The following is a 19,009-nucleotide window of genomic DNA, read 5'->3' as shown; positions in this document are numbered from 1 at the left end:
GGTGAAGACGATTTACAGCAGATGAGATTATGATCGGTAATCGACTGATTTTCCTGTTGTTCCCGGATGTGAAACGTTGAATTTACTGTCGAATTTGAACCACTGAATTTGTGGAAGCGAATTTGTAAAGCGAAATAAAATGGACTGAAACTTGCCTGTTGAATATTATAGGTTGTATTTTTAAACAGATCAAATATTTTGGAAGTGAAATCTGAAAGGTGAATATGAATTCTTGAATTTTTTATTATGAAAATCTGTTTGAAATGTTTTTAATTGAAATATTCATGTCTTAAATATACAACCATGTTGAATTTCAGCCCGTAATAATGCAAGACTTAAAAATTCAACGCATTTAAATGCAGGTACGGTAAATGCAATGCATATTTTTTCAATTATTGTAATTCAACAAGCTTTTTTAATTCAAAAACATTTGGCATTAATTTACTTCCATATGTTTTGTTCTGATAAATTTGTTAAATTTAAATGATTTGTTGTAAAGTGAAGGGAACTAAAAATATCCTGTTGGTACATTATAACATTATTAGGCCAGCCTTTATTATTTCTAAATGTAATATAATGCAACTTATACCTGACTTATATTTTTTCCTCTCACAAACTTTATTTTTTAGTGTGTTTAAAAAAACTAAACATGCAGCAAACGAAAATAGGTGATTAATCTGTTCAAATGAAACCTATACACGACTCGTATATTTTTTTTAAAAACTTAATTTATTTTTTAGCGTGTTTAAAAAATAAAAAATAAAGAAAACATCCTTCAAATGAAAATATGCGATTAATCCGTTAAAATTTGTAACTCTGGGTTAACAGTAATTATAATTATTTTATACTTCAGAAAAGAGCCTCGGCCTAATCTAGGCTATCCAGGGTTTTTATATATATATATATATATATTTTTTTTTTTGCATCTGAAAATGACTTCGTTCATTCTGAAAAAGACTTCGTTACATACACTTCACGCTCTTTGGCGCAGATCAGCCTCCCGCGATGCTCAGCTGTGGACGATTTAAAAATGTTTGATATAAAAGTTGCTGTCCCATTTTATACAAGAATTGTTCATTTAAAAAATCTAATTATATTTTTAGTTCAAATTATATTGTTAACACAAATTCATTTAGGCTATTTAACATGCACTGTGACATTTTACCATTTTTTACTTATAAACTCCTTGAGAATTTAAAGTTAGTTTAATAGTATTTAAATTCAAGGTTAAAAAAAGGTTTTAATTGCTTAAATTATTTGTATTAATTAATAATATGTTATCATGTTTATTCTTGTAGAAAATATGTGTTTATTCTTTAAGAAAAAAATGAGGGACGATCCAAATATTTGTTTTGCTATACCTATTTATGTAGGCTACAATTATTCAAAAAAATAAAATAAAAAATAATAAAATAATGTCATTAAGAGGTCACAGAGGTCAGTTAATTCTCAGCACATAGAGACTCTTTCACCTAGATATCACACTATAGAGACTGTGTCTGTTCCCCGGACTAGAAAAAACAAAAAACGTCCAAACCAGGTTAAGATTAACAATTTAATTGAGGTTCAACAAATAAAAAACAGAAGCAATATGAATAAACAAATGATAAAGCTTGGCTTATTGAATATCAGATCCCTTTCTACGAAAACACTTTTTGTAAATAATATGATCACTGATCATAATATAGATGTACTCTGTTTGACAGAAACCTGGCTAAAACCTGATGATTACATTATTTTAAATGAGTCCACCCCCCAAGATTACTGTTATAAACATGAGCCACGTCTAAAAGGCAAAGGTGGAGGTGTTGCTTCAATTTATAACAACGTTTTCAGGATTTCTCAGAGGGCAGGCTACAAGTATAACTCGTTTGAAGTAATGGTACTTCATATAACATTATCCAAAGAAACAAATGTTAATGATAAATCCCCTGTTATGTTTGTACTGGCTACTGTATACAGGCCACCAGGGCACCATACAGACTTTATTAAAGAGTTTGGTGATTTTACATCTGAGTTAGTTCTGGCTGCAGATAAAGTTTTAATAGTTGGTGATTTTAATATCCATGTTGATAATGAAAACGATGCATTGGGATCAGCATTTATAGACATTCTGAACTCTATTGGTGTTAGACAACACGTTTCAGGACCTACTCATTGTCGAAATCATACTCTAGATTTAATACTGTCACATGGAATTGATGTTGATGGTGTTGAAATTATTCAGCCAAGTGATGATATCTCAGATCATTATTTAGTTCTTTGCAAAATTCATATAGCCAAAATTGTAAATTCTACTTCTTGTTACAAGTATGGAAGAACCATCATTTCTAACACAAAAGACTGCTTTTTAAGTTATCTTCCTGATGTATCCAAATTCCTTAGCATATCCAAAACCTCAGAACAACTTGATGATGTAACAGAAACTATGGACTCTCTCTTTTCTAGCACTTTAAATAAAGTTGCTCCTTTACGCTTAAGGAAGGTTAAGGAAAACAGTTTGACACCATGGTATAATGAGCATACTCGCACCCTAAAGAGAGCAGCCCGAAAAATGGAGCGCAGCTGGAGGAAAACAAAACTAGAGGTATTTCGTATTGCTTGGCGGGAAAGTAACATATCCTACAGAAAAGCATTAAAAACTGCTAGATCCGATTACTTTTCTTCTCTTTTAGAAGAAAACAAACATAACCCCAGGTATTTATTCAATACAGTGGCTAAATTAACGAAAAATAAAGCCTCAACAAGTGTTGACATTTCCCAACACCACAGCAGTAATGAGTTTATGAACTACTTTACTTCTAAAATCGATACTATTAGAGAAAAAATTGCAACCATTCAGCCGTCAGCTACAGTATCACATCAGACAGTGCACTATAGACCCCCTGAGGAACAGTTCCACTCATTCTCTACCATAGGAGAGGAAGAATTGTATAAACTTGTTAAATCATCTAAACCAACAACATGTATGTTAGACCCTATACCATCTAAGCTCCTGAAAGAGGTGCTTCCAGAAGTCATAGATCCTCTTCTGACTATTATTAATTCCTCATTGTCATTAGGACATGTCCCCAAAACCTTCAAACTGGCTGTTATTAAGCCTCTCATCAAAAAACCACAACTTGACCCCAAAGAACTAGTTAATTATAGACCAATCTCGAATCTCCCTTTTCTGTCCAAGATACTAGAAAAGGTGGTATCCACACAATTATATTCCTTCTTAGAGAAAAATGGTATATGTGAGGATTTCCAGTCAGGATTTAGACCGTATCATAGTACTGAGACTGCTCTTCTTAGAGTTACAAATGATCTGCTCTTATCATCTGATCGTGGGTGTATCTCTCTATTAGTTTTATTGGATCTTAGTGCTGCGTTTGACACAATTGACCACAACATTCTTTTGCATAGACTTGAATACTTTGTTGGCATCAGTGGAAGTGCATTAGCATGGTTTAAATCGTACTTATATGACCGCCATCAGTTCGTAGCAGTGAATGAAGATGTATCCTATCGATCACAAGTGCAGTATGGAGTACCTCAAGGCTCAGTACTAGGGCCGCTACTCTTCACGCTTTATATGTTACCCTTGGGAGATATCATCAGGAAACATGGTGTTAGCTTTCACTGTTATGCTGATGATACTCAGCTCTATATTTCTTCGCAGCCCGGTGAAACACACCAATTTGAAAAACTAATGGATTGCATAGTCGATATAAAAAACTGGATGACGAGTAATTTCTTACTGCTAAATTCTGAAAAAACAGAGGTGTTAATTATAGGACCTAAAAACTCTGCTTGTAATAACCTAGAACACTGTCTAAGACTTGATGGTTGCTCTGTCAATTCTTCGTCATCAGTTAGGAACCTAGGTGTGCTACTTGATCGCAATCTTTCCTTAGAAAGCCACGTTTCTAGCATTTGTAAAACTGCATTTTTCCATCTCAAAAATATATCTAAATTACGGCCTATGCTCTCAACGTCAAATGCAGAAATGTTAATCCATGCATTTATGACCTCAAGGTTAGATTATTGTAATGCTTTATTGGGTGGTTGTTCTGCACGCTTAGTAAACAAACTACAGCTAGTCCAAAATGCAGCAGCAAGAGTTCTTACTAGAACCAGGAAGTATGACCATATTAGCCCGGTCCTGTCAACACTGCACTGGCTCCCTATCAAGCATCGCATAGATTTTAAAATATTGCTTATTACTTATAAAGCCCTGAATGGTTTAGCACCTCAGTATTTGAATGAGCTCCTTTTACATTATAATCCTCTACGTCCGCTACGTTCTCAAAACTCAGGCAATTTGATAATACCTAGAATATCAAAATCAACTGCAGGCGGCAGATCCTTTTCCTATTTGGCGCCCAAACTCTGGAATAACCTACCTAACATTGTTCGGGAGGCAGACACACTCTTGCAGTTTAAATCTAGATTAAAGACCCATCTCTTTAACCTGGCATACACATAACATACTAATATGCTTTTATTATCCAAATCCGTTAAAGGATTTTTAGGCTGCATTAATTAGGTAAACCGGAACCGGAAACACTTCCCATAACAACCCATGTACTTGCTACATCATTAGAAGAATGGCATCTACGCTAATATTTGTCTGTTTCTCTCTTGTTCCGAGGTCACCGTGGCCACCAGATCCAGTCTGTGTCCAGATCAGAGGGTCACTGCAGTCACCCGGATCCAGTACGTATCCAGACCAGATGCTGGATCAGCACCTAGAAAGGACCTCTACATCCCTGAAAGACAGCGGAGACCAGGACAACTAGAGCCCCAGATACAGATCCCCTGTAAAGACCTTGTCTCAGAGGAGCACCAGGACAAGACCACAGGAAACAGATGATTCTTCTGCACAATCTGACTTTGCTGCAGCCTGGAATTGAACTACTGGTTTCGTCTGGTCAGAGGAGAACTGGCCCCCCAACTGAGCCTGGTTTCTCCCAAGGTTTTTTTCTCCATTCTGTCACCGATGGAGTTTCGGTTCCTTGCCGCTGTCGCCTCTGGCTTGCTTAGTTGGGGACACTTCATCTACAGCGATATCGTTGACTTGATTGCAAATAAATGGACAGACACTATTTAACTGAACAGAGATGACATAACTGAATCCAATGATGAACTGCCTTTAACTATCATCTTTGCATTATTGACACTGTTTTCCTAATGAATGTTGTTCAGTTGCTTTGACGCAATGTATTTTGTTTAAAGCGCTATATAAATAAAGGTGACATTGACATTGACATTGACATTAAAATATACCATTGGCCATAGTAATTTTGACCATTATAGAATTGTGACTTTAAAGGTTAGTGATTTAGGAGGTGAAAATACTTTGAAATTACTAAGGGCATGGATTTTAGAGCATATAACAACTAAAGGTGTATGAAACATTAGCCAATAAAGCATTTTTTAAACAACGGAACTTAAAGTTGTGAACTAAAATATTATTTCAACCATACAGCATGTGAATAAATAAAATGCATACTTTTCATAACATTTCATTATTCATAAAATGCATAACGTTTCTGGTGTTTGGATTTGTACTTCAATATAATGAGCTCCAAGTTTAAGAATAGTCCTAGACTAGTTTCTCTCTCTCTCTCTCTCTCTCTCTCTCTCTATTTAACAGCATTAGCTCAATGAAATACGTCTTCCTTCCGTTAGAATGAATGTTTTCCTGCCTTGCTAAATGTTGGGCTCGTGATAAATAAGTTGTATTCGCCTAAATCTGATTCAGTAAAGTCAAACCACAGACAGTGAAGCTGCATCACTGAGTGCAAGTCCCGCGCTCTGTGAGGCAGGAACAGAGGACTCCGCTTGGTCTTAAAGCCTTCCGCAAACACCCACGATAACAAATAACAATGATTTTCATAAAATAATGATTAATTATTAATTGATGAATTGTTATTATCATTATGGTCTTGTGAAAATAATAATATGGGCTGTAAGAAAATAATGAATACAAAGAGTAGTGCTGCTGAGTGCAGGCATGTTTCAGCCCAGTAACACACCGTTCTTCACAGCCAAAAAACAGACCGAATTCAGTTCAGTTGGAGGGGGTTGGGTTTTTGGGGGTAGTTATGTATGACTTGTGGCCAGTGTCTTATGAGGCTTTCACTTGCTGAACTGGTTTATACAGGACTGTTGTTTTGGTTATAGACTAAAAAATGGCCGCCTCTACGTAAGATTCTTCTAATTCTAGTTTGTTATATTCAACTAATTAGAGGTTTATATTAAATTTACATAATCAAATCTTAATATATCCCACGCTCAAGCACATGCATTAAATTTGCAACAAAGCACATGCAGAAGTAGCCTAATTATTGTGAAAAAATTAGATATTTTAATTATTTATTAATAAACAAATGTTTTCTTGTCAGCTGCAGGATAAAATTCACAGTGCTGGCTCTCTCCGACAAGAGAAATGCAACATTCACAGATTACACATTTTGTTTTTGTTTAAAAAACATTTCAAGCTTTCTGTAGATATATTTTTAATGTATATGTGAGACACCACGATATTATGTTAATTAAAAAATTATAAATTCATTATAAGGAAAAAATTAAAGTGATGAGACGGCGCCTCCCTGTCATTAATGCACATTAATATTTTTTGCATATTCAGCAATAATTCATGTTAAACATATTTAGCTATAGCTTGATCAGAAGGTTACAATGACTGCAAGAGTCGAGCGGGATGTTAAGTCTGAGTTTGGCTGTTTCTTTTACTGATTATTTTCGGGTTAAAGCATGATTTAAACAGATTCACACACAATCGCTTTCGCAATAATGCATTCAAACAAATGTAATCTTACAGTGCTACTACATTATCAGCATGCTATCTGATTTTGAAATCTTGAAGAAGTTAATCGATCTGTTTAGATAAAATAACTGACAAAAATGTATGACTAAATTAAATGTATCTGTTATTTTCCTCACAAACAAAATTTTCACAGCAGAAAGCAGCAATTAAAGATGTAATGCTTACAATGTTATTAGTTTGGCATGTGATATAGGGAAAAATGTTTACACAAAATAGCTTAAGCCACTTTGAAACTCTCCTGTTATTTATTATTATTATTATTATTATTATTATTTTATATGCTACGTTATGAACATAACATTTCATAAATATAGCTATGTAAGAATGAAATAAAAGTAAACAATAAAAATATAAGAATAAAATATAAAAAAAGATGTATATTGTAGAATTAAATATAGAACGCAAAATAATGTGCATGAAAGTAAACTGTAGTCTTAAATATTAAGATACACAGGGATGTACAATGTGCATATGTGCATTATACTGTAGTCTTAAATATTAAGATACACAGGAATGTCCTTCAGCACTGGCTTCACGACCGAGTCCCGAGATGGGCATGGCAACAGGGCACGCTCTGAGTGATCATCACTCCAGCCTGCCGCCAAAACTTCAGCCTGTGGTTGGACCCCTCATTTCTACGGGCCAGCGTGCCCCTAGAACCGGTGTCCAGACATGTTGTTGTGTCAACAGATGCCTCTGCCACGGGCTGGGGTGCCATGTGCAACAGGCATGCTGCGTCGGGCTCCTGGACAGGACCCCGACTTCAGTGGCATGTCAATTGCCTCGAGTTGCTAGCAGTATGGCTTGCTCTGCACCACTTCAGGGCCCTGCTGAAGGACAAGCACGTTCTGGTCCGTACGGACAAGACTGTGACCGAAGCGTACATCAACCGTCAGGGTGGTCTACGCTCCCGCCGCATGTCGCAACTCGCTCGCCATCTCCTCTCGTGGAGTCACAAGCATCTGAGGTCACTTCATGCCATTCACATGCCGGGCAGGCTCAATCGTGCAGCCAACGAGCTCTCACAGCAACAGTCTCGGGGAATGGAGACTCCACCCCCCAGTCGGTTCAGCTGATTCGGGAACGCTACGGAGACGGTCAGGTAGACCTGTTTGCCTCTCCAGAAAATTCCCACTGCCAGTTGTTTTACTCCCTGACCGAGGGCACTCTTGGCACAGGTGCCCTTGCACGCAGCTGGCCGCTGGGCTTGCGCAAGTATGCGTTTCCCCGAGTGAGCCTTCTTGCACAGACATTGTGCAAGATCAGGGCGGACAAGGAGGAGGTCCTCATGGTTGCGCCTTTCTGGCCCAGCCGGAACTGGTTCCCCGAACTTTTACTCCTCGCGACAGCCCCTCCCTGGCCAATTCTTCTGAGGAAGGACCTTCTTTCTCAGAGACGGGGCACCCTCTGGCACCCACGTCCCGATCTGTGGAACCTACATGTGTGGGTTCTGGACGGGTCACGGAAGGTTTAGGTACCTTGTCACCACAGGTGGTAGCTACCATCACTTCAGCTAGAGCCATGTCCACCAGACACGCCTATGCTTTGAAGTGGAACCTCTTCATCACTTGGTGTTCTTCACGGTGTGAGGACCCCTGGAAATGTCCGATTGGGTCAGTGCTTTCCTTTCTTCAGGAAGGGTTGGAACGAAGGCTGTCTCTTTCCACCCTCAAGGTCTATGTGGCTGCCATTTCGGCTCCCCATGACCCTGTTGAAGGTAAGTCTCTTGTTATGTCCCCTTGCCACATTGCTGTTCCGCTGAATGGCCGGGTCACTGGCTCGGCTCCTCACTGAAGACTTGAATGCGAGTTGCTCGCGTTACTCCTTATATCTGCGGGGCGGAGCTCGCGATGCAAATCCCGCAGACCAAGGTACTTTGTGTACCATTGGCTCATTTTGTACCACTCGAAGGTGATTGGGCTCTCGGGCAAAATCCCATTCGTAACGTCTCCATTCCCTCCTTCAGGGAACGAGGGTTACATACGTAACCAAGACGTTCTGAGTTCACTGGAAAATCATATGGAGTAAGTGCACAGTATAGTGTATAGTAGTTGTACTTTTATTATGCCTGGACTATATGGTTATATTATTCGTGTTTGATGGTGTTAAAATTTTGTTTATTTGTTATTGCCATTCTTTTCTTAAGTAATCATACTGTACCTAGGTTGTCAGGGCAAACAATCACTGGATCCAGTTGCGAATGAACAAAGTCTTTATTTGAATGTTCAAGAGAGCAAAGAGGCCAGATGGTAGGAACAAGTCTCTCGGTCGGCAGTCACTTCTTTGCAGCGCAGGGACTGCAGTGGGCATAAATTTGAAGACAGGAACCGAAACAGGAAACAGCGAAGTCGACACACCAACTCGAACTGTAAATCCAAGCACTAGCACTACGGCAGGAAACTCCAACAAACTGGACTAGACGGCACTGCAAGGAGCGAGAATGACAGTGAACAGTAACAAACAATCCCACACTAGACAAGACAAACACAGGACTATAAGTAGGCCCACAGAAACAAGACGCACCTGTCGCTGATCTGATTGCTCGTCAGCAGTAGCTGACGCTGATGGCCAATAGGTACTGTGGGTAAATGTTTTTTTAATTATTTTAGGACTGAATACACCTCTCTTGCCTTCACCTGCATCACACACAGGAAGGGCACACTCATTAATTTTTCAACTCCATATAGAATCTTAAAATAAGTGGGCATTCACTATTTTACAATTTTACTTTGATGTGATTTATTTACTGTATGGCAAAATATGTTAATAATTCTATTCTTTGTTTCGAAAAATGTTTACTGGTATTACTGAACATCACAATGATTTTAATAATGTAATTTGTGTAAACAGCATGCTTTTTGATTTTAGATGTAAGAATAACAATGTAAAAGAAGCTGTTGCAAAGAGATCCTAAGCAAAGTAGCCCACTTGGTCACGAAAAACAGGGACTGAAGTTGTTCTACAGACTCTGAGATTCCTGCACAAAAACCTGGACCATAGCTAAGATGAGTCAATTCAAAATGCTTCAAATTCAATGAGTCTCTTCAGAATGCTCAAGCTTACTGTCACTGTTTTGGATATTGCACCCATGATGTCTTGACTCGTGTTGTTGTTTGTTCCTGATAATCTGTTTAACTGCACTCACAAGTAAATGTCAAGTTATTTTATGTAATAGTTATATTAATCCAAAATAAACTACAAACAACAGATGCAGTCTTACATAACTCCCCCTTTCTAATCTGAACTAAGTGATAAGCATCATGGAGGTCCAACTTTGTAGAGATGGTGGCCCCCTGAGAGCCTGAAGACAGATGACATGAACGGTAAAGGATAAGGATTCTTCACCATTATATCATTCAACCCCGATAGTATATGCAGGGGCACAGCAAACCACCCTTCTCCACGAAGAAGAATCCCACTTCAGCCGGAGAGTAAGATACCTGCTAGCTGAGAATCATGAATAAATCTGCCCATGGCCTCCTTCTTAGGTCTGGACAGAGAGTAAAGGTTCCCATTAGGTGGAGAAATGCCAGGCAACAGGTCTATCGCACAGTTGTATGGGCAGTGCGTAGGCAAAGATGATGTTTGGGACTTACTGAAAACCGCTCTCAAGTTATGTTAAGCCTTTGGTACATCAGCCAGATTCACCATCTCCTCATACAACACAAAACAAGACATTACAGGGGAAAATGCAGCACACAAACATTGAGATAAACAGTAAGGGCTCCAAGCCAACATGGAATGAAGAGCCCAGTGAATCCAGTCAGGTGTCTCCCAAAACCATTAGAGTGGTGGGTGAATGGTTAAGGAGGAAACAAATATCCTCAGCATGATTGCCGGAAAGAGTCTGACAAATTTAGTGGCATGGCTAATACTTGTGAGAAGGATGTCATAAAGTGTTCTAGCCGATATAGGCTCTGTCAGGGCAACATGCGAAATTCCCAAGCATGTAGCCAGTCTGGAATCCAAGAAATCGTCCCCCGCTCCTGAGTCAATCAATGCCAAACCTGACAAGCAGCCCCATTGAACAGTAACAAGGCTTGGAATTCACAACAACCATCAGAAGGCAGTTGCATACTTGTGAAGCTCATCCTTCGCCATGTGACCTGCTTCCCTGCAGTAAAGACATAGTTGTTTGTTCAGGTTATAATGCCTATCTCTTACGATGAACCATGCTCTCTCAACTGGCATAGGCTACCCCTTGGGAATAACTGGATGCTGGGAGGTGTGCCACTCGCCACTCCTGACGCAGCTCTAGTGACTGACTCAGTGGTAAACACACTCTTCCAATGTCAAGAACGGAGGGAAATCCAGTTATCCACCCAGATGGTGAGGTCGATGAGTCCACCCAGGCTGGAGTGTAATTTGAGGGACTAGATTTTAGCCTTAATATGCTTGGCCAGACCATGGAGAATGTGATCACATAGAGAATTGTCGTTTCAGCCACAGGATGCCATTACCATGCAAAACTAGAACGAGTAACTGGATACTGACTGTTCTCTCTGCCATAACAGCGACAAGGCTCATGCCCCTTCAGTAGCTTGAGTCCTGTGATCAAACACCTTGCATTATTCCTCTGAGAAACTCTCAAAAGAGGAGCAGCAATTCTGCTCTTTATTCCACATGGATGTTCCCCACTCTCTCGCTTGACCCACCAAGAGCGTGATGTGAAGGCTAACTTGGAACACTGTAACGTATGCGCAGTTCATTGATTCATTGGTTCTGAACTAATGAATCATGGTTCGATTGAATCTAAAACAATACACCTTCCTTGGCTAAAAACCAAAGCTTTTAGCTTTTGAATTCAGGCATATAAACCAAACTCTGCAAGCTGAACGCCTGGCACCAGCATGGCTGGATTTAAATTGTTTACGACACCCTGGAATGACGCGATACATTCCACATGAGTCACGTGAGCAGCCTCAGAGAAATTAAGAACTCTATTGTTTTGTCACAATGCCAAGGATTGTAATGCCACGGCGCAAAAGGGGGAAAATGCCAATATATGTCAATGACGCATCATCACCAGAGCCACTGACGAGACACTGAAGCAAACATCATGCCAGCAGCAAGATGTGGCAAAACATGGGCCAAGGCGAGCTAAACCCAGTCGCCGCCCACAAAGTAAAGAGACTGCCCTGTCCAACCAAAGACAACCCTCGCTTTCTTCCTCCCCTTTCTTTCTCTCTCTCCCTGTTGTCTGTACCAGGATACTGCTGTGGTGCGCCATGCTGTGCTGTCAGCCAACCAGAGGACAGCTGCCACCGAGAGAACAACTGAGACTCATGATCACAGACTACAGAGCACACTACCCCAGCACCGTAGCCCAATACAGCTGGACAGGTGCCCGATGGACAGAGGACTCCCTCACTCACACTGAGGCCGATGTCAAACACATGTTCAGCCAACGTGAGAAAGTGACTGTTATACAAGTGGAATTAGGTGGACACAACCACCGCTCCAAACGGTTCCCGGGAGCTTTGCACAGAGCCGCCGCTGCCGCCAGAACTCTGTTTAACCTCGGTATGTCCAGTGTCAATGCAGCGAACCAGGCCGTGAACTCTATGACACAGCTGTTTACTGTCTTCCAGAATGACTTTGCCCAGACTCGGCTGGTTACAGCCCTAACGACAGACATGCTGTGGGAGGTTAGCTCCTCTAATGACAGCCTAGCCATGGGTAGAACCCCACCGTATATGATACCCTTAAGCCTTGTGCTAACTGTGATGGCTTCCGCCATCACCACGCCAGCTGACCCGCTACAAATACACCTGGCCTTCTCTCTGGATAGCGCCATCCTACTGCATGCCAATCCCAAACAGAGGGAAGTGGAGGTGATCCTGAACCAACCCATCAGCGAGTCAAGCCAAGTCTACAGACTTAAAGACATTGTCAATGTCAGGTTTTGGAAAAGCAACACCCACACCAAGACACACATTCCAGATGTGGTGGACCACCACGACAGCGACACACAGCTGTACCTGGTCCCAAACCTGCACATCTGTACTTTGACCAAAGACATTCATTATCTCTGCCTTAGCAAGCCCTTCCTCAGAGACAACGCTGAAGGAATCTTCGAGTAGCAACCCCTGGTCATCAACACACGCTGCCCTGCCGAAGCCAAGCCTCGTACACAAGTCACAGAGACGCAAGCAGAGATTGTAGGTGACAGATGGCTCATCAACACTCCTGTGTGTACAGCTACACTGACCTACGACCAGCATGACACTGCCACCCGTGTCAACCTGCTTGACCAGAGCATGTGGATTCAAATACCGAAAGGTGCCACCCTACACATTGATGATCTGGCAGTGTACCATCTTCCGAGCAAAGAGTACCAGACAGCACCGGAACTCCCATCCCTCAAGAATTACCACTTCACCTTAGATCCAGAACTGGGACTCTGGATTGAGTAAAGGGGGTCCTGACACATTGACATTGCTACCGTCGACACAGCCCTCCAAGCATTGTCTCGATGGCCCGTTCTGAACCCGTCATCTGTGGTCCGAGTCTGGACCGCTGCCGACATTGTACTGTGTATCTCCACTGTCATCGGTCACACTCTGACCCTTGGCGTGGCCTTCATCCTATACAGGAAACTCAATGAGATGCGAACTTCTACAGCCAAACTCACGATAGCCGTGGCTGGAGGTCTCCGATGGAATCCCCGGAAAGGGGGTGCCAAGTCAAAGACCACAACGAACCTCATCAAGCTGAATCCGCAGCTCCAGGAACCACCTGCCATCATGATCCACCTGTTACACGTCCATCATGATTCACTTGTCAACTGCCCATCGTGATGATTGCCGTCCGATGATGTCCACACAGGGAATTCATCCGACGGAGAGGGGGAATGTAACGTATGCGCAGTTCATTGATTCATTGGTTCTGAACTAATGAATCATGGTTCGATTGAATCTAAAACAATACACCTTCCTTGACTAAAAACCAAAGCTTTTAGCTTTTGAATTCAGGCATATAAACCAAACTCTGTAAGCTGAATGTCTGGTGCCAGCATGGCTGGATTTAAATTGCTTACGACACCCTGGAATGACACGACACATTCCACATGAGTCACGTGTGCAGCCTCAGAGAAATTAAGAACTCTCTCTCAACAGACACACACACAAAAAAACTTTTCTTTATAATCTTTATGTAAGTCCTTACTAAGATGTGTTTGATAGGTTGACTAGCCAGTTATGTGATAGTTATGATTTTCTGAAGTGGAACTTGGAAATGTCTTTGGAATTAATGTTCTCAAATAGAGTCATGAGCTTGTAACCCTACCCCTGACCAGGTCATAAAACGTTATGACCCTACTGGGAAAAACAGACAGGAAAGCTGGAATTCTTGTAAGAAAAGAGAAAAGTACCTTTTCTCAATGTATTCTAAATGTATTGACTGTATTGCCTTTTTGTGCTTAGATGTCTTCCCATATCAAATTGGAGTATCTGCAATTTTTTTGCGTGTTAATCCAACTTTAAATGTGTTTAATGCTGCATATAAATGAAACTCTATGTTTCTTCTACTTTAACATGTCATTCTTGGCATCTGTGTAATCGTCTTGTTGTGACTGGACAATCCACCTATATAAAAGTTTTGTAAAATGTATTTATTTTGGAATTATTAGTTTACTGGAATATAACTGCTGAATTCTGATAACGCCATAACTCACGCGAGTGGGTGTTTCCCCAGGAACAAAGGAACTTTTTCCCGCTTCAGATCATGGACGTTCATTGGTTGTTTGCGCAAACAGAGGTGTGTACCAGTAAATCCATAAGAGGACTGACCCAGGAAGTTCAAGTAGATTTTTGTCCGAACACTTCATCTGAGAAAACGCCTTTCTCGAGGGCTCCTCATGGAACTCTCATCTCTGTTTTTCTTTTCTTTTCTGTACTAAGTTTATTCTCATATTCGCCTCTTCCTACACGATGGAGAAGAACTCTGAATCATTTCATTCGGTGAACCTTTGAAACCTTGCGCGAGTCTGCTCGCCCCAGAAGACACGAGAGAACACACCCAGCTCCAAAAGAACGACACACGCACGCTCGTCTTGCGAGTCACAAAGAGACCCCATGCAAGTATTATTTTCTAGAGAGATTTAAATGCTGCTTAAAGTTTGTCTATTACCTTTTCAAGGTGATCTGATTCCTTGTTGTCTTTCAAAAGGTTACTGTCTGTGATTTTGCCATACTGAGCGATTATTCTATGATCACGCCTTGTAACAATAAAAACTCCATGATCACTGCAAGAAGGAGGCGGGAACCGCCAGACAATTAAAATGAAACTTTAATTACAAAATAAATCCAAAACAGTGCGGCAGCCCCTCACGGACGACTGCCTCGCACAAACAAAATCAAAACACAAAAATTAATCCAGGCCTGGTCCTCTCTCGTCCTTCACTGTTGTCGCTCCTGTTTTATATCCTTCCATCTCCTCCGTGGGACTCGAGACCGGTGGGCAGGTGTCGCTCATTTCCAATCACTCCACCGGCCTCGCCCCATTCCCACGGCCCCGCCCCACTCGTCACATAGATGAGGATAATTTTATAATTAAACAATAATTTTAATTTATAGACAACTGGTAATAAATAAATACAAAATAAATAAATAAATAACATTACATTACATTATACACAGTGGTTCCCATGTCTGTGTCAGTGTCATCATCTTTGTAATGATGCAGTATTGTTCATGTCAATCATCAGTCATAAGCCTAACTGGGACTGGTATTTTGACCAGAGGGTCATGGTTATAAAAGTGAGTGACGTGACATACAGCCAAGTACGGTGGCCCATACTCAGTATTTGTGGTCTGCATTTAACCGATCCAAAGTGCACACACACCAGCAAACACACTGTGAACACACACAAGGAGCATCGGGCAGCCATTTATGCTGCACTGCCCGGGGTGCAGTAGGGGGTTCGGTGCCTTGCTCAGGGGCACCTCAGTCGTGATATTGCAGGCCCGAGATTCAATCTCACAACCTTAGAGTTGGGAGTCAATCTCTATAACCACTAATAGTTATAATGGTTATTTAAACCAGAATATCAGGAGTGAAAACTATTCAAAACATGTTTTGACTTACATCATTTGGTAGTGAATTAAAAAAGATTAGCATTTTCTACCATACTAATGAATGCTGTTTACACCTGTAGCAAATACTCTAAATAAATTAAAAAGTAAATACAAGTAATATAGTTATTAAGCAGTTTTTATACAAATCAGGAGTAAATTAAATTATTATTTATGACTATTTCCTTTAAAAACATGATGTAAATATACGAAACGTGGATTGTTATGAAGGTCAAACCAATTGTTAGCCAACTAAGCCAACATTTTAAATTAGAATATTATAGTGAAAGGCCAGTTCACTTCACACTGACAGGCACAAAACAACACCAACAGCTGACCGAGTACAGTATGTCACTTCTCAGACATTCCAAAATCCAACTAATGATGTTTCAACATGTTCAGTCCATGAAAACAACTGTTGACTAAAGCCAGTGCCAACAGGGGTTACAAACTGATCAGAAAAACCTGATGAACGTATCTTATGCCATTTGTTGGCATCTGCTGGTAGAGTGACATAAGAAAAAAAAAAGAAAAAAAAAAACACCAGCAAATTACAAAAACATCTTCATCAGTCTGACAACATATATATACTGAAGATACTCACAATCTACGCACAGTCTGTGTATTTGCAGCGCATTTCTGTATTTGGTTGTGTTGTGAGTAATTGCAGCGCATTTTTATATTTGGTTATGTTGTTAGTATTTGCAGCACGTGTTGCCAAACGGATTAAGTTTTTTTTTTCTTAAGTTGCTGGTGGTTTTTTTTTTTGTTGGCTTGTGTATTTATGAATTTTTATTATTTATTTTATCAAATTCCAATTTGCATACAGTTTGTGATTTGTTGCTGGAAAGCATGCATTTACCGTATTAAGCTGCTATCACACACAATTTGATTTTTTTTTCATAGTGCAAACGGTTGCTGAGTTATGATAACATTAATACAGCATGGTAAATTGTGTCGGTGCCGACACATTCGGTTTTAAAGGGTTAAAGACATTTAAATCATTTTAAAGGGTTAAAGACATTTACAAAAGTTAATTGTGGGTAAATTTTATGTAAGCCGTATTGGCTGGAAAGTATATGACAGGAAGTATGAAACCTTGTGCAGGCAATAAAGGTTATTAGTGAAATTTCACTCTTGATTCAAGTCTGCAGTTTAACCTACCTTTATTACTACTGTATTACAGTATATTGTAAAATTCTAAACTTAAAGAGGTTACACTAATAAAAACTAAAATAGAAAGATTTTGAGGTCATATAGTTTTTAATAAACACACTGTATAATATGTGCTTGGGATGTTTCATATCTTTGTGAGCCATTACAAAGAAACGTTTGAATTAGGTTTATGATAATGTAGTCTAGAATAGAGTATTTGCTTTGTCTTAAGTGGTAAACAAATTTCATCATAGATTAAACTGTTTTTTTTATTTTAAGAGGTCAATTAAAGCTATGATCAGAAAGATTGCATCTGTAACTGTATGGTCAGTGGGGTTTAATTAATGTGTTGTCATTACAAGATAATTATCTGTTCAGTGATCCCTCTGAGAGCAGCTCTGGACAGAGAAGCCTTTAGGGTATAAGGGGTAGAGAAATATTTGAGAGTGGAAACATAATTAACGACCTTCAATGACCATGATTATCAAAGTCAAATTAGGCCATATGAGGATGAATTACATCATATGAAGTACATAATTTTGCCTAAATCATGATGATTTCAGCTGATATCCCTGAGTTAAATAAGAACTCACATACATATATTTTAAAAAGGTATTTTAAACTTTAAAAAAGCCACAGATCAACATAATTTAATTAGAAGTGAGATGATCAAGTCAGCTTAAACATTTCTGACTTTGCATCTAAATTAGACCACATTAGACATATGGGTCATCCATCACAAAGCTAATACACGCACATACACACACATTCAGGTAAATTTATGCACTACATCAGCGGTTCTCAGTTTCAGTCCTCGCAACCCCCTGTAATAATTTAAACAATACGGAGAAAATCTTATCTCAACTGCTCTGTGTACCCAAAAATACACATGAACTAGACGAAATGACTGGCAACATGGGCACTATCTTATCTAATACATTAGAATCTGTTGGTAGAAAAATGTTAGAAAACAACGTACTGTTTCATGGTATAACAGTTATACCCACTCTCTCAAAAAAGAAACTTGTCATATTGAGCGCAAATGGAGAAAAACTAACTTGGTAGTTTTTAGAATTGCATGGAAAAACAGTATGTCCAGCTATAGACGGGCTCTAAAAACTGCCAGTGGTGAGCATATCCACAAACTCTTTGAAAATATCCAAAACAATCCAAGGTTTTTATTTAGCATCGCACCCAAAGATAAACTGCAGTGTTTTACAACTATAGGACAGGAAGAGCTAAATAAACTTATCTAAACCAACAACATGTTTATTAGATACTGTACCCACTAAATTACTGAAAGAGTTGTTACCTGTAGCAGAAGAACCGCTCCTCAATATTATTAACTCGTCATATCTTTAGTTCAATCAGGACCTCTTCCGTCAAGTATATTTATGACAGATATATTGCATAGTTATTGTTGGCATAATGGTTATGTTCTGGGCAAAACTCCACACGCCGGTCCATGCAGCCATGCTTGGACAGAGCGGGAAGGGCAGCAAGACAAACCCACCTGGGGTACAGAACAAAACCATTATATGCATACATAATTACAATTCATAATTTAAGCTGCAAGCAGCGATGAAAGGGCCCTTGCACTCGGGCTCAACACCACCCGGTGCCCATAGGAGGAGCAGTTAACGTTGGGCCATATACATATAAAATAGTAAATATTTGTGCCACATTTCTTGCTGCCAACAGGTGGCGCTATGATTATAACTGAATATCGACATGTAAATGTCTTCAGGCCAGGACTCTTACCAAACATGCAAAGTGTCTGGCAGATCAGACAAGTCATGTTTAAGTTAGTATAAAATAAGTAATTTCCTGTTGCCAGCAGGCGGCGCTATACATATAATTGAATATTGGCCTTTAGTTGTGTTCAGGCCAGTACTCAATACTGAGTACTCAATACCATGTACTCAAGTACACTATAAAACATGTG

This window comes from Carassius carassius, chromosome 28 (genome assembly GCF_963082965.1).
Source record: "Carassius carassius chromosome 28, fCarCar2.1, whole genome shotgun sequence".
NCBI classification, from domain to species: Eukaryota; Metazoa; Chordata; class Actinopteri; order Cypriniformes; family Cyprinidae; genus Carassius; species Carassius carassius.
This window is presented reverse-complemented; position numbering follows the sequence as displayed.